Below are 24,309 nucleotides of genomic sequence, written 5' to 3' on the forward strand. Positions count from 1 at the left end.
TAGTCAAGAAAAGATAGAGCAAGTTAGTTGCGACAAACTAATACATTTCTACTGAGTAAACAAATTTGTAGAGCTTTATATGCCTGTTTATTTGATAGCACAATTCTGCTTTTTTCATCTTCCCCTTTACTGTAATCTCTGCTACAACATCTCAGCTATCAAGTGTGTCTTTGTTTCAAAATATGAAGACCTGCAGTTTCTTAATGGTGAGCTGTGCTATCTCTATTAACAGCATTTTCCTTTAATTTCAGTTTTTTAAAAAATGGCTGAGACGATAGCTAAAACTCTGAATAAAAACATCCCGCTCAAATGAGGCGTACGTTATTTCCATTTCCCACCTTTACAGAAGTCACATCTCATACAGTTAAGGATTGGCAAGTTGAAGGCAAGAAGTGTCAGGAAACATGTCAAAGTATTCCTGAGCATCGCGTGTATGTCTCAGATTCATATCCATATGCAGGAACACATGCATGCATGCACAGGGGAGAAGTAGCTGAGCTTTGGTTGTCCAAACTACTGGTGATAGCATTTGGGCTCAAGTCCTCAGAGCGAAGTGGCTGAAATCACCTGAAGCTATGTGGGCCTGAGCCTGTCTCCTCTGTGATAGAGCTTCCCTGTGAGCAATGGCTGACTCATGCCAGACCACAACCATGGTCAGAGCCATCACTGATGGGTGGCAGGCACTGTAAGAGAGCTGCATCCTTCCATAAGCTAAGACCAAATCGCACCTGTGGCCTTGAAAGTTTTGCTTACAGCTATGGATGGGCTGGTCTGTGGAAAGTAAGATCTTGTTTTGAGAATAAATGCTGCAAAACCAGCTCTTGGGGTGTTACTATGGCTAACTGGTCTAAAATGATTATTTCTATTTCATAACAGACCTCACAAATTTCTGGTATGTGAAACACTAAACGTTGGCTGCACAAAGTCTCAGAGATCTGCAGAAAACAGTTGAAAAAGATGGGGCCTTTTATAGACGAACTTTTCAAATCAACTAAATCAGTCTGTCTGCTAACTCTCTGTTCTCACCATCTTGAGCACAGAAGTGTCTTTTAGATGGATGAGCTGAACTTCACTGAAGAGCAGCAGACTCAGAGGCTTTATATATTCCCTAAGAGTCTTGGATAAGAAAAGCCAGACAAAAATAAGGTAAGGAGACAGAAGACAGAAAGAGGGACAGTGTAACTGATAAAATGTTTGTAAAATCTTGCACTCACACAAGCTTGGCAGTTTTGGCCTGAGTTTTCTAACTACAGCAACAGCACTTGCAATTACTGGAGCTCTTACTCAAGGTGAAGTCATGTGGGTAGGCCCTAGGCTACGTCACAGGTGATGTGGACAATTTTACACCAAAAAGCTGAATGCTTCTGACACCGTTCAGTGTAATTTTACCTCAAGACCCATATGGAATTTAGGACTCGAGTGGCCTTTTTGAGTAGAACCTCACCACAACTCTGGAGATGAGAGCTGGGTTTGGAGCACCCTCTCAGGCTTCACTCGTGTCTCAAGGGAGCGATGAATGTGGCTTTGCAGTCCGTCCCAGCACTGAATCAAGATCACCACCAGCCTTTATTCCAGAACAGCTCTGGTTTCCTTTTCTTCTGCTGTTAGTTCTTGTGACAAGTGCAGCTATACGATCCTTACAAAACAATCCTGATGCATTCCTGCTCAGTTTACAGTAAGAGTTGCGTTTCCATTGCAGCCCAGGTTGAAGCATCTCTTGTTTAGGATGTAATTGTCTGTCTGTCTACACTTTACTATTTATGTTTACAGTTGGTTGCTATGGGCTGATTTGTTGCTTCTCCAAAGATACTGTCTTTCACAGTATATTTAACCTTCCCTGGAAATTTCAGAGGGAATGAGCTGTCACAGAGAAGTACAAGGCCAAATGGCAGATCATTTTCTTTAATTTCAAACAACCAGATATTACAGAAATGTGATTATGTAAGATCCTCATTTCAGGGCTAAATCAGACTAAGCATTTATATCCCGGCTAGCATTCTGCATTCATAGTTTTGATTGGTGCTTCCGTACAATTCTTTGAGAATGTACAGATATAAATGTACAGGATACAATAATAGTAGTAAATACATTAATATTAATAAATTAGGGCTTTGAATTGTAATTTATTCATCCACTACTGGACTCTTTTTTTTCTAATTGCATTGCAGTGCATTAAGATGATGAAGGAGACTGTCATTGTTCTTTGAGGAGGCATTATTGTAACTAGTTGTCCTAAAACAATTCGTTTCAGGCCTATTCTAAGCATGTTATCTTCTATAACCCTTCAATCTTCCACTGTTCCTTATCAATAACAGTGCTGCCAACAATCTGAAAGCACTGAAGAACTTCACAGATGTCTTTTTGTTCTCCTGAAGAAAAGCTTGCACAGTGTAGTACTGAATGATGATTCTAGGTTTTTAGGCAGGGAAATATTACATAATATATAATATTATCCTATATACATAAAGAATGATGCCTGAAGCAATGAGACACATTGAGAAGGGTCAGATTTTACCCTTATTTGAATGAAACTGCACTCAAAACTCAGTCCATGACACTTTGTCCGGAATCCCAGTACAATGTTTGAATTTTCTAATAAAGGATAAACATGCAATGCCATCATTCCAGATCTACAATTAAGGAAAGCATGGTTGTATTCTTAAGTGACTTATTTGGAAATGAAAATATTGGCATTCAATGCTGCCTCTGTCACAAATTTCATTTTGAAACATTTTTAACTGGACCGTTCCCTGATTCAGTCAAGGAAAATGGTAGTCCTAGACCTACCTAGACAACAGATAGGAAGTGACATGGACAAAGATTTCAGTTTGAAATGGGCAGATTTACTCAAGAGATGTTTGTCTTAATGCAGTGGCTCTACCCAGCAGGAGTACAGCCTACATTCCTATCTCTGGTACTTCACAGAAGCACCGAAGCTGGAAGGAATTAATCAAGGCCTGGATTTTTGGGTGACTCAATTCTTACGAGCACCTTTGTACATAGGTGGAAATGTCCCCAAGGTCATAGCATCAGCAAGTCTTCACAAAAAGCTTTTATCATTAAAAATGAAGACAAATTTCAGCCTAGGCTTGATTTTGGTGAACCCATCCTTTCAACATTTTGATGTCTTAAACTATGGAATGCTTTGAAAAAACACCCCAAACTACTACTAAAAATTGTCATGTGGGGCCTATGACAACCTGTCATCTTATTTTGCCCATCTGAGAGAAGCAGTTGCCCAGAAAGCAGGAAACTTTGATTTCCAAATTTATCTAAAGTGTTTTGGTTCCACATACTGCACAAAGGTACCGTCAGTCTGGGGACTGGGTAAGGGAGACCTGTTCTGAGGAACTCCAGTTTAACACTGTAGAGAAGAAGCTACACTTCAGTTTCATACTGACTTTCAGTCCTACTACAAGTGGAGACAGCGTAAGTTTTGGAAAGAAGAATATCAAGCCTAAAGGCAGCTGATATCAGGAGTATAAATATTTTCGATGCTCAAATTGACCTGACAATAGAAAAAAGTGAGGACTCACTATCATGCACAACTCCATGCTACTGTTGCTGTAATTCTGAAATCAAGACAAGCTAAAAGAATTTTTTTATAAAACTGCCACTGTAAATTAATTTATTTACCTCTATCAAGCCAAACTGTATTTTTAAAAGCCACATCATCCTCTTAAAAAATGTGCTTCATCAGAGCCATTAGTTCAGGGTTTCTAACATTAAACATGCAAGACCCCAAGTTCAAAGAAGGGTGTGGGAGCCTCTAAGGCAGGATCAACACGATACTTCATGGTCAGAAAGAAGATACGCTGAACTCCCTTCCAGGCCTAGGACATAAGCAGGATCAGAAGGGACACGGCTCACCCACATGATATTCTAAGCCTGGAAACCTCTTATGAGAGGCACGGTCCTTCAAAAGAACTGAACAAGGCCCACTCCTTCCAAAATATACCTTGAGGTGGTGGTAGCAATCTACTGATGTAATTGTCTCATTATTAAGCATTCACACAGGGACCACGTTCATCCCTGGTGACACAAACCTATGGTTTATATATTGTAGGCTACTACGGCTACCAGAAATCCCCAGTATGACTGCAGGGATGTAGACCACCCTCCCTTTTTCTACCAAAGGCAACAGGTGTGAGTCTGTAGCTGAGTGGTATGAGCAGTCCTTTGGCTGGGGGAAAGCTTGGATTACAAAAGGTGAAATATTTTTTTGCATCATGGTAATCTAAGTCCTAAACGCTTGATTTTTTCTTGGTGAGTACCCTAATCACAAGGCTACTGAACAAAAGCCAGACATTTTTGCTTCTACTAGGTGATCTATAAACAAGTTGAAGTAGCCAAACATTCTCATCCCTTCTGTCATTCAAGGGTAGCAGAAGATACCCAGCACTGCTACTGCTACTTTAAAGACATGCCTAAATAGGGACTAAAGTGACTATCGCTAGCCAGGCTAGTCCTGAATATAAATTCAAGCACAAGGCCTACACAGTTAAGAAGTTTTCTTTATGTCAGCAATAAGAATGAAGAAATCAGAGATGGAAATATTCTAGAAGGCAAGACCTTCTAGATGGCACTACTGTCAAGGTAGATCAACTCTGTGGGCTATTAATCTCAGCAACCACTGGATGAGCACGTCCAATAGCATCATTCATAGCTTTGTGATTTCAAGGCTAATTAGGCCAGTTCACTGGTTTGAGTCTGCTAAAATAAGTTATTGGGATTCTTCTGTCTGCTGCAGCCTGCCAGCACTTTCTGCTCAAACTGTCTCAGGATCTCTCTAATATATGCAAATTTACACTGAACGCATGGCCATAAATTATAGCAGGATTATTCTGTCATCTGAGAGTACACCCAGCTGAGATGGGGTTATTAACCTTGTAGGTAAACCAGAACCTCACACTTTAAGAGGGCAAAAGACACAACTGAAGACTGTAGAAAGCAGCACTATGGCCTCATTTTGAGTTGTTGAGTTTGGTCGTTTTTATCTCTGTATATTTAACATACAGCTAATTTTCTCGAAGTCAACTATTGATGAGGTACTGTGAAAAACTATTTTATGAACTGCCTTGAGATGTCTTATTAATGCTCTGAGGCAAATTTATTCTGTATTTGGACTCTACTGCCATAATTGATTTCTATTTCTTAACTTGTTAGGCAATCAAGGGGAGAAGCTCATCTCCAGTGTCATCAAAGAAGATTACGTTTGAGAGCTTTGTTCAGTTAATTATCAGCACAGCTTTGTATTTATTTTCTTGTTACATGGTTTTATCTAAAGGGCTGATGTTTATTTCCAAACAAGCTAATACTTGAATATGATGGCAGCATGAAGAATACACTGCAATAGCAAGCACGACTTCCCAGGGAGAAGTGCTGACCAGAGTAGAGGCTTCTCCTGTATCACGTGCCAGTGCTGTGATAAGAGAGCTGCTCAGCCCCTCTGTCTAGGCTCAGGCTGTACCTGCCCTCACACTATTTCACAGTGTACCGTGGTTCCCCTGTCATGGTATTGTGAGAGGTAAATTGGTAGATTGCCATTGTTCCTTGTAAAGACTACAATTGCTGCTTATCACTGCCTACTCCTCAACACTGAGAGCTGCATTATGCCAGCATGACATATATTATTTATTAGCTAATAGATTGTTGGTTCTCACTCTCTTGCTGCTGCCAGCAGTGATGCTACTGACTAGTCTTTATAGTCATCCGGAGGAGAAACAGGGTCGTACAGAAGCCAGACACCTAGGTCACAGCTGATCTACCATTATGGCTAAACATAGATTTCCTGCATTAGAAACAAATGAATTTAAAACCCAACCAATTTTAGTGGCCTAAAACTTTTCCATTACTGTTTCCATATTGCTCATGCCATCGCCACAATCCATGAACAAGTAAGTTCAAAATAATATTCATTATTTACCGATTATGCAGTTAACATCATCATACCTTCACACTGGTGAAAAAAGTAGCTCCTCAGTTTAAAACTCCTCAGTTTACTCCAGCCCTCCAGCCTTGGAAGAAAGTCATGCAATGCATAGTAAACAAGTGAAACTTCAGGAAGATGCTAATGTGCGACTTGCACTGCAGTTTCTGCATGTGCTGTAATGAACACCAGGAAGAACAAAAAGCAGAATAGCCTTTGCAGTCCTTCCAGCTTAAATGAAGAATACAGGCATTTTTAAGCTTAACAGATTTTAAATACCTCAACTGATGCATATTATATCTAATGCTTTCATAGTATTCAATGATCTGGGAAGCTATACTGGGACTCTCTTTATACCTATAGCTAACCAAGATAAGTAACTTCCAAGTTCTATTCAATAAAAAAATTAGTTGCTCAGCTTCTCTGTTCACTTTTTATAATCATATAATTTAATATATATGCCTTTTATTTAGATTGAATTTGAGCAACACTAAGCAATCTGTTTATTATAGCATGCAATGCGACATCTAAAATTGCATAATACTCAAGAAAAAATTCAAAATAGCGTATTTCTTTCCAAATCCTTTCCACATAGGCAGAGAATTACAGATAAATAAACATAAACTATGGGATTGCACAAAAATCTACATTTACAATAGGAAAAAAATCTAGTCTATAATGTCCCAAGCAATTTATTTTCATAGTATGCCATAAAACACTGTTGTACATCTTAGGGGGTCTCTGCAATTAAAAATTGGAAGGTTTGATTTACAGTTAAAATTTTGATCAGAAAGTAGACACTCATTTCTACCTGCTAAAATGTGAGTTAAAACACCATGTCCCAAGTGATAGGATTTATTATAAAAGCCAAGAAACTGAATACCCAGTGCCACTAGCTCAGCAATAACTGTAAGAGAAAGGTGTCAGTTACTTATGAGAAATCAAAAATACTGTCTCTTAAGATGCCCATATCCTGTTAAGAGTAGAAACAGCACATGTCAACGAAGTAAACAACAGCCTGTTTTTATTGTGCATCCAAGTTTATAATATTCAGACAACTATTAGGTAAAAAATCCCCTTATTTCTAAAAATGAAAAAAATTCCTATAGCAATACCATAGAAAGGGGGAAAGTCCTTTCAGAAGAAATCATTATTTAACTCCAAGAGCGTGAGCATACTGTTGCTGGGTCAGAATATGGTTATGCAATAAGATGATGATGAGTTAATAGAAATGACCCCTGAAAACATAAAAAAAAAATCATTTTTTGTATATGAATGTGTATATGTCTACTCTGATGAATCTGAAGGGAAGTGGCTTGCAACTTTAAGCACTTCCCTTTCTGGCTCCCAGCTTTCCTTCCTGGGCTCTGCCTGTTGGGAGCAGCAGGTCTGTACTCTGGAAGAGCAGACACCTTCAGAGGGGTCTGCAGAGGGATCCCACAGCACTGCTGCGCTCCCAGCCACTGCCCTCGTCACCAGATACCTCATCTCACATTCATTAGACTCCTTGCCTCTACACCATGCAGAGTTGAGACCAGACAGCCCCTCCCCAACACGTTGTTTATATAAGAACAACATACAGAGTAAAACACTGAAATGTCCTCCAGCAGGTAGCTTTAAATATAGTAGTGCCATCAAAAAATATTTTACCTGCGCATATAGTGACATGAAGCTCATGGAAGTCACATAAGATCAAGATTTTCTTCTAAAAGTCACAGTAGCAAGCTGTTTGGCAAAATCTCAAACGTTGGCAAGAAAGCTATTGCGAATCTCAACTCCCTGCCTTGCCTTGAATGGCAAGCCAGAATTTGCCAATTAACTCGCACTTAGAAAAAAAGGCTGAGCATGAATAAATAAATACATATGACATGGCATCGTTACGGCAACGGGACATTTCAAAATGCTGAAGCCAATGAATATGCTCAGACTGAAGCATGCTGATCCAAACAACACTTCTGTCCTCATCTCGAGCTGAAGATGTTTTCTTTTTTCCTGTCTGCATGTGTCTGAATGAGGCCAACCTGCTGAGCCCGTGACAGAGTCCAGCTGAGAAAGGAGGAGGCGAGAGCAATTTGAACGTTGTTGTGAGAGTTGCCTGTGGAAGCATTTTTTTTTTAAAAAAAAAAAGCAGCACAACAAGACAACAAGGCAGCTGCAAGTTTCAGTAAGGCTGAGTAGAGAGGTTCATCAGTTGTTGTTTGAATGGGAAGGAAAGTGGTCTTAAAAACCAGCAACAAACATCTTTTGTGTACTGCACCTCATCTCTCTGGGAAAGACTTCCAGAGCTTTGCTAGTACATCTCAGGTGATCACAGACCAGACAAATCTCACAAGTGGCATGTACTGACTGACTCTGCTCCCCTGAAAGTTTCTAGCAAAACTCCCCAGGAGGAGGATCACGTCCCAGGTTTGGTAGGACATTTAGTTTCTCAGACCTTGCATAGTCTCTAAGGTTCTGTGCTACCTCTGAAGTAACTTGGATATGACTCAGCAACTGAGCAAACTTGAGCTCTAAGTTTTTTTTAAAGTAAAGCCTCACCAGTCAGACTTTTCCCATTCCCAAGCCAGTCCAGACTCTGCTGTTCTTCCTCTTCTAAACCAATCCTGGAGCTCAACAGAGCTACAGGATGGGGTCACTGAAATCCTTCACTTAGGTGTCCTTTTAATAGCAAGGTCTTGATGACTGTGTATTTGCTAAGCAATGTTGCCTCCACCTGATGCTACCCTTACACTTCCCTTTCTACACAAACATTTTAAAAGTGAGAATTCTGGCAGTGATGCTAGAGATGGTCTCATCTGCAATGAATTAAAATGTCCAAGAAACTGCAAATATACTGCCTATTTATATCTTAATCATTATGTAACTTGAGTTGAATGAAGTCCAAGACCTACTATAAATACGGACTGTACATACATAGGGTATAAACAAAGGTCTACCTTCACCCGCGCGGTGAAATGCTGATAGGAGAAACACACTGAATGGTTTGTAGAAGCCATGCAGTGAACATGCCTGTTTTTAAAGACACTTAGGTTTTTAAATCTAGGGGGCTGACAGCATGCTACGTGTCTGCAGAATGCATACATGCCAGCGTATTTTAGACTAGCACAATGCTACGGTTTCTTCTGTGATAGAGCGGATTTTTCAGTCCCCGGGTACATGAGGTAATTCAAATGACAGCCATCCACCGAGAACACTGAGGGTTTGTATCATCAGGTTCCCACAAGCGCAATTAGAGCATCGGAAACAAATGACGAGCCTTTATCTTTAAAGCTCACCCACGGCAGGAGGTAGAATACTACGAAATGTCATTTCCCCCCGTCCCTTTAGCAGCTCTGTAGCCACAAAAATACAAACCGCCGATTCCGAAGCGCTCCAGAGTGAGGGCTGCATTATTCTCCCTCAAACTGATCCAGGCAGACGGGGAGAAATGCCTGTGTCCGTCCAGCACCGCCGAGGGTGTCCCCGCTCCCCAGGGGCGCTCCCCGCGCCGGGGCCGCCGCTGCGCAGCCGAGCGCGCCCGGGGCACCCCGGGGCTCCCCGCGGGAGAGTCCCGCTCCCCCCCGGCCCGGGCGCCCCGGAGCCCAGGCGGCAGTTTTCGCCTGCCTTGCAACTCCCATCAGTGAGAGAGGCGTGAATGCCTCGGTCTCAAAAGAAAAAAACAAGCCCAAAACCACCAAATAAACCCAATGGGCAGCCCTCGGCGGAGGAGAGATGCCCGCCCGCTTACCTTGCTGCGCGGACGCCCGCGGCACCGCCGGGGGCTGGAGGAGGGATTCCCCGGCGCTGGCAGGGGCTGCTCGGGCTTCCCCGGGCACTGCGCGGCCGCCAAAGCCACGGCGAGAGGTTTGTTTTGGTCGCTCCTTCCCGGGGAGGGTTTTGCTCTACATTCCCGGCTCCACATCACCGCCCCCCCCGGCACGGAGAGGACTGGGGGTGGAAAAACCACGGCAAAAGCATCTCCCTCCCACCCCCGGAGATGAAAAGCCGCCGAACGAGCAGCGCGGCGAGCGGCTGTGGGGTGGCGGGTGGAGGGGGGGGGCCGGGGGGGGGATGGGGGATAAAAGCCGACCCCGCGCTGCCCTCGCCCCGCTGTAATCCCCGGCTGCATGCGAGCTGCCGGCTGCCGGCGCGGCCGCCCGTGTCTGCGGCTGTGCGCGGCGGCGGCGGCGGCGGCGGGGCGGGGGGGCACGGCCGCTCCCGGCCGGGGCACGCGGGGCGCCCCCCGCCGCCCCCCGCCGCCCCCCGCCCGGCTGCGCGCACACCCGCGCACCGCGCCCGCACACGCTCCTCGCTCCGCGCGGGGATGGGGGGGGAGGGCGCGCACACGCACGCACCCCGCGCTACCCCCGGGCACGGGGTGCACACGCACACACCCCCCGCATTAACCGCAGGCGGGGGGTTGTACGCACACAGCCCGCACCCCTGCCCAGGCAGAGGGTGCACACACGCGCGCAGGCACAGAACTGTGTCAGCGCCGGGGGCAGGGATGCGCTCAGCCACGCTCATGCACACACACAACCGCCCCCCCCCCCCGACAGGGGATCCCCCTCTCAGACAAGGGTGCACCCACATTAACACTCCCATACAGGGAATGAGCACACCCCTCAGACCTCCCCACACCCCTCCCGCACAGGCAGGGAATGGACACACACGCGCGCACACAGATACACGCATCCAGACACAGACACCCCCCCGCACCGTCTCCCGGTCAGTGGTACACCCACAGCACCATCCCTCCCCCTGGGCAGGGCACAGGCACACAGCACACGACGCAGGGTGTCCCCCTGCCCGGCTGACATCTGGACACGCCGGGGGGCAGCGGGGCCGCTGAGGGCCAAACCTCACGGCAGAGGTGCGGTGCCCGGGGGGTCAGGACCCTTGGCGGGGCGGGGGCTCGCACGCTTTTGTCATCAAGCCTTGATGGAGCAGCAGGCTGAGATCAAGACTTCTGCCAGTCCTGCTGCTGCTTCCTCCCTCCCATAGGGTTTAATAGTTCTTTACAGCTTTTTAATGGGAAGTTCTTTATCATTCCTGATAATGGGAGGAAGTCTCTCTCCCTCATTTAGTGCTGCCCCTCTGTATTTTGGGTATTGGATTTGAAACCTGTTCTCCTTTTCAAGCTCTCCTCTCTTTCTCAGGTTTCATAACAGCTCCCCTGTAGCTTTGCCCTCTGCATTGTGTTGCTGTGGCTTTATCTCATCCTATAGCTCTGAGAATCTGCCTTCAATGTTGCTCATTTCATTGCTGGGATGAAGGCTTTCCAACACAACGTTTATCAGCTTCTCTCTATTTTTTTTTTTTTTTTTGTAATTCAAAGACCTCCTAATTCTTTCGAAAGCCATCCAAGAAACAGATCGGGCAGTATTGCCACCATGATTTCAATTCAGCCAACTAAAAATCAGGTTAAAATTTGAATGCTCATTTACTGTGTTCATTTCCCCATGTTTATATACTTCCTTGCTCACCAGCTTGAGAACGTATAGATGTGTGATTTTTAAAAAAGATCGACCATCTTCTCCTCCTACCTTCGAAAGTTTTCTGCGTGGATACCACAGTAGTGGAAGTCCTAAGGGGTGCTGATTTCAACTTTAGTTTTCTATGGCAAACACCAGAAGAATACACTTTGTCTGAAATCTAGACATCTGTGACATAAACATCTGTTCTGTGCTACGCAGCCTAGTCTACCCTTACGGTCAACCAGCGAAATTCTCTTCCATATCTCGTATATGATGAATGAAGCTCCATAGCAACGCATTCCTCTCCCCAACTACTCCCCAGTGGAAATGTAGGTATCTATATATTTCGTACATTCCACCCCTTGTATGTGTATGTGTGTCTACGTGTCTCATTACTAATTTTTGAACCCCCTGATCAGTTTCACCTGAATGTGAGAGGTGGGTAAACCTCTCAAAGCCAATCAAATTCCTACAAGTTTGAGAACAGGAAGACAGTTGGGTAAAGAGGCTCACTATGTATCCCTTTGTGCCCAGAGCATGGCAAAGGTGGCATTAGGAGTTCATGTGTTGTTACATACCTCAAAATCTGCATGTATATATCACATCAGCAAGAAAAGTTCAACTGGAGCTTGTGTCTCCTTAGCCATTGCAGTCGATAGAGCCCATGAGAGAGAGCTGTAGGAAACATGTAGTCAGCAGGGGTTTATGAAAGGCAGGTCTTGCTTGACAAAACTGATCTCTTTCTATGACAGGGCAGCCTGATTATTGGATGAGGGAAAGGCTGTGGATGTTATTTACCTTGACTTTAGCAAGGCCTTTGACACCGTTTCTCACAGCATTCTTCTGGCGAAACAGGCTGCTCGTGGCTTGGATGGGCACACGCTTTGCTGGGTAAAAAACTGTCTAGATGGCCGGGCCCAAAGAGTTGTGGTGAACGGAGTTAAATCCAGCTGGTTGCCAGTCACAAGTGGTGTCCCCCAGGGCTCGGTTTTGGGGCCACTCCTGTTTAACATCTTTACTGATGATGTAGACGAGGGGATCGAGTGCACCCTCAGTCAGTTTGCAGATGACACCCAGTTGGGTGGGAGTGTTGATCTGCTCGAGGGCAGGGAGGCTCTGCAGAGAGACCTGGACAGGCTGGAGCCATGGGCTGAGGCCAACTGGAGGAGTTTCAATAAGGGCAAATGCCGGGGGCTGCCCTTGGGCCACAACAATCCCCAGCAGCACTACAGGCTTGGGGAGGAGTGACTGGAGAGCTGCCAGTCAGAGAGGGACCTGGGGGTGCTGATTGACAGCCGGCTGAACAGGAGCCAGCAGTGTGCCCAGGGGGCCAAGAAGGCCAATGGCATCCTGGCTTGTGTCAGCAATAGCGTGGCCAGCAGGGACAGGGAAGGGATCTTACCCCTGTACTCGGCACTGGTGAGGCCGCCCCTCGATTCCTGTGTTCAGTTTGGGCCCCTCACTACAAAAAGGACATTGAATGACTCGAGCGTGTCCAGAGAAGCTGGTGCAGGGTCTGGAGCACAGGTTGTGTGAGGAGCAGCTGAGGGAACTGGGGGTGTTTAGTCTGGAGGAGTCTGAGGGGAGACCTCATCGTCCTCTACAGCTCCCTGAAAGGAGGGTGCAGAGAGCTGGGGATGAGTCTTTTTAACTGAATAACAAACGATAGGACAAGAGGTAATGTCCTCAAGTTGCACCAGGGAAGATTTAGACTGGATATTAGGAAGCATTTCTTTACAGAGTGGGTTGTTAGGCGTTGGAATGAGTTGCTCAGGGAGGTGGTGGAGTCCCCATCCCTGGAGGTGTTTAAGAGTTGGGTCGACATAGCACTGAGGGATATGGTGTAGTCGGGAACTGTCAGTGTTAAGTTAATGGTTGGACTGGATGACATTCAAGGCCTTTTCCAACCTAGACGATTCTGTGATTCTGTGAAACAGAGTTCATTCATTTGGATGCTTATGAAATAATATGTTCTCGGGAGCTTCAGTGCTCCTTTACTGCTTTTCATGATTCGGTGAGTGATTTTGAAGGTTGTGTTTTATAGAAGCATTCTATGGTTTTTGTGAGATTTTAATATTTGACTTTTCAGTATTTTTGATAAAGGGACACTCTTATTTCTCTCTCATACACACGCACCCAGACACTAATAGGACTTGCTTACTGGGAAAACTAACAGAAAGAGCAGTTGATAGGCGAGTTCCCTCAGTTCTCAGGCTATGCCGGTGTGCATGCTGTGTAGACACTGCTGCAAAATAAGCAATTGATCTGCTTTCAAAAAGGAGGAATTACTCTGGAATAAAAATTACTTTATTGAGCTTGTGAGTCCACAGTAAAAATAACTTTATTCTGGGAAAGAATTTTTGTACATAGAGGTATATTATCATACCTAGATACATGTTTATGTCACTGGATCTACATCATTCAATTTTCCTTTTCAAACAAATGCTAACTGTTCTTGGCTCACTCCTTTTCTAGTCTTGGGGCTTTTCTGTTCATGAATACTCATCTTCTGTTCTTACACCAGTGTGCTGTGAAATTGAAGGGAAGCCTTTGTGGCTCCTCTGTTTACCAGGAAAGAAGTGCAAAATGTATGACCATGCTGATGACTAGTGTCTTGCAGACCATGCGGGAAAGATTTCCTTCAGAGGAGTTTTGTTTCTGTTGGTCAGAGAAGGGGAAGAAAGAAACAGCTTGAATGAAAGAGAAATCTCTTTCCTACCAAGCTTTCTGTTGCAGGATTTTTCTCCCTCACTACAATGATGTTCTTCAGAGCACCCTTCATCAAGACCAGTCTTGTAAACATGCTGGACCTCTTCCTTCTCACTTCATGCCTGCTTTGGATAGATGAGCCCACTTGGTCTCTCTGAGGCAGTGCTTCCCAAACGCCTCCCTGGAGTGAGAGGAAAGGGTGGACAGAGGAAAGTGCAGATGGAGGGAGATTCAGAAAGGTATAGTTAAATCTTGATATATAGCAGGAGGATCATTCAAAATTGCTATCTAAATGTTGCAAGAAATAATTGTCTTCACTGCTGACAATCTTCACCACACCAGCGAACTCATGTAACCCACACATTTGCTTCTTTTTGAAGAAAGAAGAATGGATTTGTGTTTGTCAGGGCCCTGAAGGCACTACCAGGGCTGCTGACCCTGCTTTGCCTCCCCTGGGGGGTCCCCAACACCTGCCCATGGCCTAGGACCCCATTTCAGCCCAACCCAGGGCTTTCAGTCCCTACCCGAGCAACACCAGAGACACTGCCCTGTGGAGAAGGGAATTGTCCTCATACAGGCTGTCTTAATGGCCATTCCTCACTTGTAGGAGCAGATATTACAACAAGCATCAGCAACGGGAGGGCTGCTGTCAGCAGCATCAAAGTTGGCCTGTTTGTCTAAATAAATAGTTGATTGTTTTCTTGAGTGTAATCATCTTAGTTGCTGCAATGCCAAAATGTAGTGTCAGGTGATCTGGAAATGTGTTCTGATTTCCCAGCGATGAGTCCAACAAATGGCAAAAAGAAGGTTCTGTTCTAGGAGAAGAGCAAACCCCATTCCAGTGGCCTTTCTATCACCCAAGAACTCAATAAAAATAAGTAAAACAAAGGCAGCTTCCTGCCCAAGTCTAATATACTCTTAAAATAAATCACACTGGAAATAGCATCTTAAAATAGCATAGACCACCACAGTTCAGATGAAGTCTGGTCTGGATTAGAGACTTCCTGAATCATGGAATAGCTTTCTGTGCTTCCTAATGAGTGATTTGATTATTTCGTTGGTTTTTTTTTTCCCCCTCTTTTTCAGGTTTTTAGTTCCTTTTATCATATTTCTCCAGCTAAGAATAGTATGTTTTCTATTCCTTTTACCTTGGATTGGACTCCAACACACTTTCTTCAAGTTTTGGGTTCTAGAGGTGCTCCTGGAAGGGTCTTCAGCTCCTCCACAGGATGCAGTGAGACAGCAATCTCACTAGTGTTTAAAGGCTATCTTGTAGACATGTCTAGGAATGATACACCACTGCACACAGGGGCAACAGTGGCAGCTTTTTGTTCTTTAGAGCAGAATGGAAACTTACAGAGCTGCATATCACAAAACCAGCAATGGAGCTGATCAAGAGCATAGCCAGGAAGGACAGACCGATCATGGGCAAGATGCCATTGTAAAATTAGCCACAACTTGACTGTTTGTGAAAATTGATTCATTGTTCCTTTTTTCTCTGGGTGGAATTTTTTTTTTTTTTTTTTTTATTCTGAACAAATCTGTATAAGAAAATAGTAATTGCTGTCGGGGCTAAAATCAATTATAGATGCAACATAAAAACAGAAACCAAACTTGAACTAAACAAAGGCATATCAATATGATTAAACTTGAGTCAGAATTGTACAAAGTGATTTATTTAAAATTTGGGCATCTCCTGATATGTAGAAGTCAAATAAGTAAGATTTACTGGTTGGCTTTTATGTCAAGCAGACAGAATGACTGCTGACCTGGACCTCCAGCCTGCAACATGTGGGTATAGGGCTCTCCTTTGTGTAACAGAAGATGGTGATGATTTCCACAAACTCAGAAGTATATTTTAACCTCCTCTAATGGCTTACTCTAGCTTACTTTTTGATTTAAAAAAAAATAAATCATATTTTGTAATCTTCATAGTTTGGGTGTTTTTTTAAAAATGAGCTGAATGTTAATCGTCACTATCAATTAAAATGTTATCCAGTGTTATTCACAGATCTTTAAACCAAGATCCCTTATTTTGGCCCCATGACAGGTCACAACCTGAGAAATGATTCAGCTTTGCTTATGAGTCCCAGGTAGGGTAGTGCATATCCCAGGTTTAAGCTTGCTCTGTTATTGCTTTCCAGAAGTTGCAGTAGCGTGGTCCAAGTTTATGACAAAAGGTCAGCCGAATAAAACCCAATCCTGTCACTCTAAAGACCTGGCATTTCCTGATTACATTATATAGGGTGAGTCAGGGGATGGTTATAGGCAAAAGTATACTTATCATGAGGGTTGTCTAGGTGATCAGATACTGCCTTCTAGCTTTGAACTCTACAAGCTCTGCAGTGCAAAAATGTGTTTCCCTAAATACTATCTGAGGAGATGGCTTTTGTGTCTTTGGAAACATCCACTGCCTCTTTACAGTCACTAGCTGCTGCAGTGCATCATGCTGAGCAGGCAGGAGGGGCTGAGAGCACTGGTTTCTTCCCTGTCCCCGTGGAGGCAGAGCCACACAAACAGGGCTCTCCGTTCCCAGGAGGGGTCTTACAGAAGACGTCCTTTCTGAGCTCCTTTGAAGGCTTGCAGTACCTGCCCGGGGTTTATGTATAGGCGGCAATTTGTCTGCCTTTCCCCAGTCTGGTGAAATGGGAGTCAGAATTTTTAGGCTTTTCGCTCTGGATTATTTCTGCTCTATGTCAAATATGATTTAATGATAGATTAATAAAAAGTAATCTGTCACAATAGTTTAGGCATAAGCAGAAGGCATTTTCTGCGCAGGTTGAAGCTGAAGGAAAACAGCAAGGGCTGGAAGGAGGGATGTTCAGCAGCCACTCAGAATTACCACCAAATATGTCTCTTTATTAGCAAAGGAGAATGAAACATCCAGGCGCAGAGAATTTTGCAATGGGAAGAAGCCAGTTGCAGAGAGAGGAGGATCAGGCTGTGATTAGTTGTGAGAGGTATGAAGCTTCTAATTATAAGGGCAATCCCCATGCTCCTCCCCTGCAGCCGAGTAGAAGAGGATAGAGACTGCGAGCAGAGAGAAAGGGCCCAGCATTTGGGAGTAGAACTTCCTCCATATCTTGTACTCTAACAGGCTCTTGAGGGAACTGCAGGAAGATTAATTTTCCTGCAACACAGTTTGAGGCTTCCTGTGAGCAGGGCAGTTCTGCAGGTACCTGGGCACTGAGCTGTGCACAGGCAGCACAGTCCTGCTATGACATTGTGACAGGAACTGAGGAGTGAGCTTCCCAGAGATTAGACTGAAGCTGTTGTTGGCACATCTGAAAAACTGGTGCTGCTGATAAATATGATAAAATAAACGTGGATAATTTATTTAAACTCTCATTCCCATCATTATTTTTCATTTTCAACTAGTTCCCCACTGATTGAATCTCAGGACTGAGATGCAGAAAACCTGTGGACATTAACTTTTTTTAATGAAATGTCTTGATATCATCAGCAAATCCTGACCCAATATTAAGCCCATGTTTCTCCAGCTGTGAATAACACATTGCATAGAATATAGTTCTGCTCCCAGTTTGTAGCACAAAACAACCAGCAACTTAAACACTCCACAAATTACTTTCAGCTATTTTTCAGGATTTATGCTTTTTTTTTTTCCCCCTATGGGATTGTATACAAATCTAATAGAGTAATAAATTAACCTAATTGCTTTCTTCTTTAGCCTTCACCCCCAAGAGTCTCCTACAGCCTTTTATCCTTCGTAAAGTCTGGAAGAGAGTACTACCTCAATGTGTAAATGGGGTACCTAGCTCAAGTGGAACATCTTTGAAGACAAACAATAATGAAGTTGTTACCAGGTAGTGGTTTCAATTTGTAAAGTCTTTTTGGGAAAAAAAAAAAAAAACAAACCCAAAAACAAAAACCAACAGATTTTTTTCTTAAAGCTGTCTGAAAAGCAGTTTCCTGTTCATGAGAACTCTTGCTTTTTCCAACCATGGTGGTAGTATGTCAAATTACAAAGATGCCAACTTCCCTGACAAGCTGCAGACAAATCTGGTGGTGGAAGGTGAGCCCTTCCCAGACACTCAGCACAGTGAGCCCATGTATGGTTTTTCAGGCTCTAAGTCCAAGATGTATGAGTTTGAAAGCTTGGGGAGTGAGGGGTCTCACTGGATTCCACATTGCTTCTGCAAAACTGGAAGAAAGCCCTGATTAGGTGAAAGGTTCCCAGGTTTCCCGGGTTCTGCCTAAGATACATCTGAACGTGGACCAGTATATGAGGATTAGCCCTTACCAAGCAGATTGCTTGAGACATGGCAAGCCAGGCTCCTGAGCAGGGTAGATGATCTTTGGATGAGCTGGTCCTTGAAGAGCAACAGACTTCCTAGTTCCAAGGCAGCCTGCCAGGAAGTAGAGGTGGTTCGGAGCTAGGTTCTGAGATGTTAAAAGTTCACCAAACCAAAGTAAATTTAAATGAGTGTTTTCATACTAATACATTGGCTTTGCTGGAACATTTCAAGCAGCTCTATGTTCATAGCTAGCTTCAGAAATAACAACCAGTAAGAGATGGACCTTTTGAAATAATTTCCTGAGTGATGCACGGTTTTAGTGATTCTTATTGTGAAAGTATGTATTGCTGCTCTGCTTTAGATTCTGCATACCTAAAGATGCTGGCTCTGTGGGGTTTGATTAATACCATGGGGCACTATTTAAGTCAAGGAAACCTAACTTTTTTAAAATTACATGTCAAGTCCTCAGGCTTCCCTGCAGTATATCAGATCTCAGTTGGCAGGTAACATGCCATAATCTCTTCTGAAATACTTCATTAGACATTTTTATACTTACTGTAGCTGGTTTTTAAATTCCTGTAGTATAGGATAAATGGCATTATCTTTCAGAAACTCCATCTTGGAAATGTAAATTTACATATTCACATTTTCCTAAATTGGCTAGAACACATTTCTCATTGTTCCCATTAAAAAAAAAAAAAAAACAAAACGCAACAACCAAGAGACAAAACCAACAACAACAACCAACAAAAACTAATTGCTTATGTCAGTCCTTTGCAAGTCAGTGGAAGAATGCGAAAAATACTGCATAAATACCACAATGAAACACACTGTTTTGAGGAGTAGGAACTAAAATGGTGACTTAAATGTGGAAGCTGATTAGGACTGGAAGCAGAGTCATGGAATGTCGTATACTTACTGTAGAATAAACAGGTTGTTTTAGGGGTCGCTCTTGTTTTATGTTTTAGTGACCTTTATCTCTAACTACCTTCAGTTGTACTTTAAATTTATTCCCACATGCTCCACCACTTCACACTAATGAAATACTTCTTACCTTGCACAGGTACACTCAGTATCCTCCATCCATCGTGTCCCATTCCTGAGCTGCTAGTGTCTTGTGTGCTGAAAGGCCAGTATTTCCACTAAATTAAGTAAATAATAGTAAAGGTGCATTGCAGCCTCAGCAGACACTAATGTGGGTTCCTCTCCTCTCCTGTCACTATACTTTGTGAAAGTTCATAAGGTGTTTTGAAATGGGCTAATGGATTTAGAAGTGATGGGGAAAAGATTGTGGAGAGAAAATAGATCTGAAAGGCAAAGGCATACATTTTTCCTTAGGAAGCCAGGCTGAGCTGTCATATGAAAAATTGAGCAGGCAGAAGTGTTCAGTAGACCCTCATGCTCACTGCCATCTGAATACTTGCTTGTATCACTGCAAAGTGACTTTGAAGAAGGTGGGAATCCTATAAAATCTGTTTTGAAATAATATTCCTTTCATTTTGCATGGATGGAGATGACTACTGAAGATGCAGGAAATCAGGCCCCATGCTTTGCTAGTGACTTAAGCACAAATAGACTTGTGTGATTATTATTAATTTGCTTATTAATGGAGTTTACTTCCAAATGACTTTCAGACAAATATCCCAGTTTATTAATTGTTTGCCTGGTGCACAGTTCTTGCTTTAAATGTTCATTATTCATAGTTACTATTTGCATAGCGTTCTGGGACCATGGCAATGCATTGTGGATCTCATGATATAATTTCACTCCCTCACTAGGCAGTTCTCAAACCTGCCAAAGACTCAGGATGGCAACATGATCCCTGCACTGTAACACCCTGCTTACTGTCATTTTTCCGTCCATCATTTCAATGTTCTGTTGTTGCTCATTCAGTAGACTGTTCTGCTAACTGTTGTCATTACCCTGGTTTTCCATCCTTCAATTCTCCACCACCCACTTTCTAGCAAAAACTCCCTGTCATATTGAAGTGTGCCCAGTCACCCGTAGTTAACATCATGGAATTGCTTTAATTCGTGGATGACACATGAATATCTTTATGTTTATGGCCTTTTCCATATATTTTGGCAAATGAGTGTTTTCTTCTGGTATAATATTTATATAAAACTAACTGCTGCAAATGCAAATACAGTAGTCTGCAGTGCCATATTTTTGACCTCTCAATAATAAATCACAGTGCTTAGGTGTCACACATGCTAGTAGAAATGCAGGGGGCATACTGCATGTAGCTATGAAGCAGCAAATTTCTTGCCTTTGCTCTGCATTCACACCATTGGGAACTCACCTCCACTATCGCTATGATTTAAATTGAGAAAGCATCTGTGCAAATAAGTCATATCATGAGTTCAAAGCATTCCTTTAATAATTCTAACAAATCTGTTGCTAAGAGGCCACATAATTTAACTTTAAAACTTAAATTAGATGTGCTGTGTTGTGTTGGTAGTGATCACGCAGTTCATGTTGGACATAACTAGCTTTGCCTCCAACTGTTGTGTGCGTTGGTTATAAGAGGGAGGACCGGGTTCATAAGAGTACCAAACATGTCATGCCATTGCTGCCAAAGAAAATTTTGAGGCAAAGAAACACTGTTGTAGAGAAAATGGTACATTTGCATTTGGTCTGGACTGAAGACCTGTATAAGAAGATCATGCTAGTAATTCAGCTCATCATGACAGAGAAGGCTAAAAGCCTGTGTGTCCATTTGAGGCAGAAGGACACTGTGACTGTGGAGAAGGAGGAGACTTATGACAAGTAAGTGCTATCTTGATCTGCCCACAGAACGTGTTGTGGAGTGACAGAAGCAAGCCATGGGGGCATATAGCTCTTTTTTCTGCTTTCCCATCATCATTCTTTCCTGGATTTTATAGTGAATATAGTCTCTCTTTTATTCTCAAAGACAGATGTTAATATCAGGTGTGTAACATGAAGTGTGGCTAATCTATTAGAGGAGACTCAGACTTGAATCTTTAGTTTTGCTGGCAAACATGAGAGTCTGACAATAAATGGATTTTGCTATGGGTACTGCCAACTGGATATACATGATCTTCAGACTGGTGAATGACTATGACCCTCTAAGCAAGAAGCCATCAGGTCATGAACTTGTGCAATCAAGTTAGGGTATTTGGGGTGAGGCCCCAGCATAAATTCTCAGATGGACACTTTTATCTCTCAAAGAACCACTTTAGAGAATTGGACCATTATTCAAAGGAATCATTTGGAGATGTAAGCATCCATTCTATACACTGAAGATGAATTGACAATTTTCATCAATTCTGAGGTAGGGAAGTACTTTCATCTCTTTCTTCTTCCACATAAGAAACTGACTTTCTCTGAAATAAAGAATAAACCCAAGCAGACCAAGAAGCAGAGCTATAAGATCTGCTTCTAATTCTGTAAACCAGAGGTAATTTTAAAGTCCACACTTGTTGAAAACAGAGGTAGATTATTTGAAGCCAAAATCTACAATACTGGACTTACTGGATGCCTCAATAGTCTCAAGGACTCTACAGTCCTTTTCTCATTTCCTGGTTATTTAGTATGATTAGGAGCAACATTTGAACCTCTTTATAAGGAGAATACTTTCCAGAAAATACCTTATCTCTTTCAGTTATGACTACTGAAAATGCCTAATGGTTCTCACCATCTGAATATTTTAAGCAGGTTCACTCAGAGTAATGTGGATCTGCATTATTATATTTAGCACCTTTTAGCAGAATAAACCTTTAGTGAGTGGAAACCCCTAAGGCAGCAGCTGGTTCCAGTTTTACAAGAAAATCTTGTGGTTTTCATCAGGTAGTAGAAAAAAAATCCTGTAACTATGGAAAAATCTGCAATGTGAGCTATTAGACACAGGAGCGTTCAACCCAGAGAAGCCCTTACAAATATCCAAGTTACAAAAAAAGACTTCTCATGAACATTACAGTTCAGATTCAGTACTAATGATCAGCCAGACACAGATCTTTAGGAAATTGGGCTTCATTGGTTCTGGTGTTTGAAGAACTGCTGTTTTCTCCATTATCTCTAAGCCAAAAACGTGCTGAATGCCACTCATGCTTTTCTTTCTGACACAAAGAAATGCCTCCAGTTGTCTCTAGAAGAGCAGTTACATATCTAATTTGTCTAGTGTCAGGGATTTGACACGGAGAGCTACAAGACATCTTGGGACTGAGCTGTGGTAAGGACTGGGTCCAGCATGAGGAAACCTTCGCATATCTCCACCCCTCACAGCACCTGCCTTCACCTGAGATGGGGCTGAACTCATTTTCTTTCTCTTACTGAACAGACCATCTCATTTCCACTAGGAGTATATCTACACAGTGCAGCAAAAGCTCTTGGATCACTGTAGCCACTGTGCTGAGGTGCATTAGCACAGCTGGACAACTTTCAGTACAGGGCATAACTCTGGTATTTTATATACCACACAGCTATAATCTATAACGTGGTTCAGGATAAGTATGAGACTCAAAGGTAGAATCTTACCAAATCATAGTTTAAGTGATGGTATTTAAATTGTTTCTCAGTGCTTATGTACCACAGCTACTGTCACACTGTAATTGAGCCTGCCACCAGTCCTAGTTAGGTTGGAACTATCAAACCGTTTATTAGACCATGACTGAACTCCTAAATAAGAAGCATTCTTGTCTGCCTTCCTTTTAACACAAGTTTTGCAATTAAATGTTTTAAACACAATGAGAAGTTGTCACTTTATTGAATGGTTTCTTGGCTAAACTGTTTTAGTTTTTAGAAGGAAAGGTGCCTGTAAGTAAGAACTATATGAGCAGGACATATTAACTGGAACAAAGGAATACCTTAATTAAATGTACTTAAAGTTCACCGTCATGATTAATAGTTCTCTAAGCTTTCAAGAGTGCCTCAATAATGATGTATTAAATCAAGAAGATTTTTTGATTATGCTGTATTGGCAGATGTACATTAGAGGTATCCAGTTATTAAGCATGTATGTATTTTCTCAAGTTCTTTAAAGATTAATGGTTGCACATAAGCATCTGCCTTCCTACAGAAAAAGCCTCCTTGTACTGCAGTAGTAAATATGGGTTTGGTATGCTCAGTTTTGCAGGCTTCTTGAGTTGGCCCAGTCCATTACTGGACTTCAACCTACAGAAAAGGGTTATGCTTTTCTATATTTAGATAAGCAATTCTGAACAATCTGGCTCTCATACTAGATTAAATACATTATGACTCTTTTGAGCTTCCTTATTACATTATCAGTCTAAGGAACTGTACCAGTACATTGGTTCAATGTGACATTAAATCAGTGCAAAAATTTGTTAGTTGGGTCCTGAGCCATTGGCTGGGCTCTGTCTGAGTTTCATCATGCTGTGCTATCAGCTCAAAGCCACTGTGTGAGTGACAGAGGTAGACACAGCACAGGGACAGCTTCCAGCAAGGAAGAGCTGTCATGCTGGCTCTCAGGGCACTGTGACAGGCATTAGACACACCACCGAAGGACATGTGTGTAGCATGATGAGTCATAGGTGTCTTGAAGATTTTGATGAGCTGCATAAACGTACGTATGCCTTAGAAGCTCTAACTTAGTAGAGACTGGAAGCATGGAGGTTTTAGCTGCTAAAAATCATGCTGGCATGCTCATGCATGCTTTTACTAGAGACATAACTGGGAAGCGAGCTCAGTATGTTTAGCTGGGCATTTACACAAACATTAAAATTTGGTGAATAGTAGATTAGAAGAAAGTCCCCACTTGAAACCCTTTTTCTGGATTTTTTTGTATGATATATGAAACAGTTGAGATATATGAATATGATTTTATGATGTATGATATGGTTTATGATACACAAAATGTTTGGGTATCACAGGGAGGAACTGAGTTAAGCCTGTGATCCTTCTAAGTATCTATTATGGTTTAAAATTCCTTTTGTGTTCAGATAAGAGATATGTTAGCACCACTTATGACTTCTGGTAC

General features: G+C 42.8%; 1 protein-coding gene across 1 annotated transcript in view; it reads right to left on the bottom strand.

Moving 5' to 3' along the window:
* The window catches only part of KCNB2 (potassium voltage-gated channel subfamily B member 2), a 201,977-nt gene extending 192,000 nt beyond the window's left edge, over positions 1-9,977 (bottom strand). Inside the window, exon 1 of the mRNA XM_074898844.1 lies at positions 9,657-9,977. The gene's annotated coding sequence lies outside the window, so the exon portion shown is untranslated. The remainder of the gene's footprint in view (positions 1-9,656) is intronic.
* Positions 9,978-24,309: the final 14,332 nt, after the last annotated feature.

The sequence above is a fragment of the Athene noctua genome, chromosome 2 (genome assembly GCF_965140245.1).
Source record: "Athene noctua chromosome 2, bAthNoc1.hap1.1, whole genome shotgun sequence".
NCBI classification, from domain to species: Eukaryota; Metazoa; Chordata; class Aves; order Strigiformes; family Strigidae; genus Athene; species Athene noctua.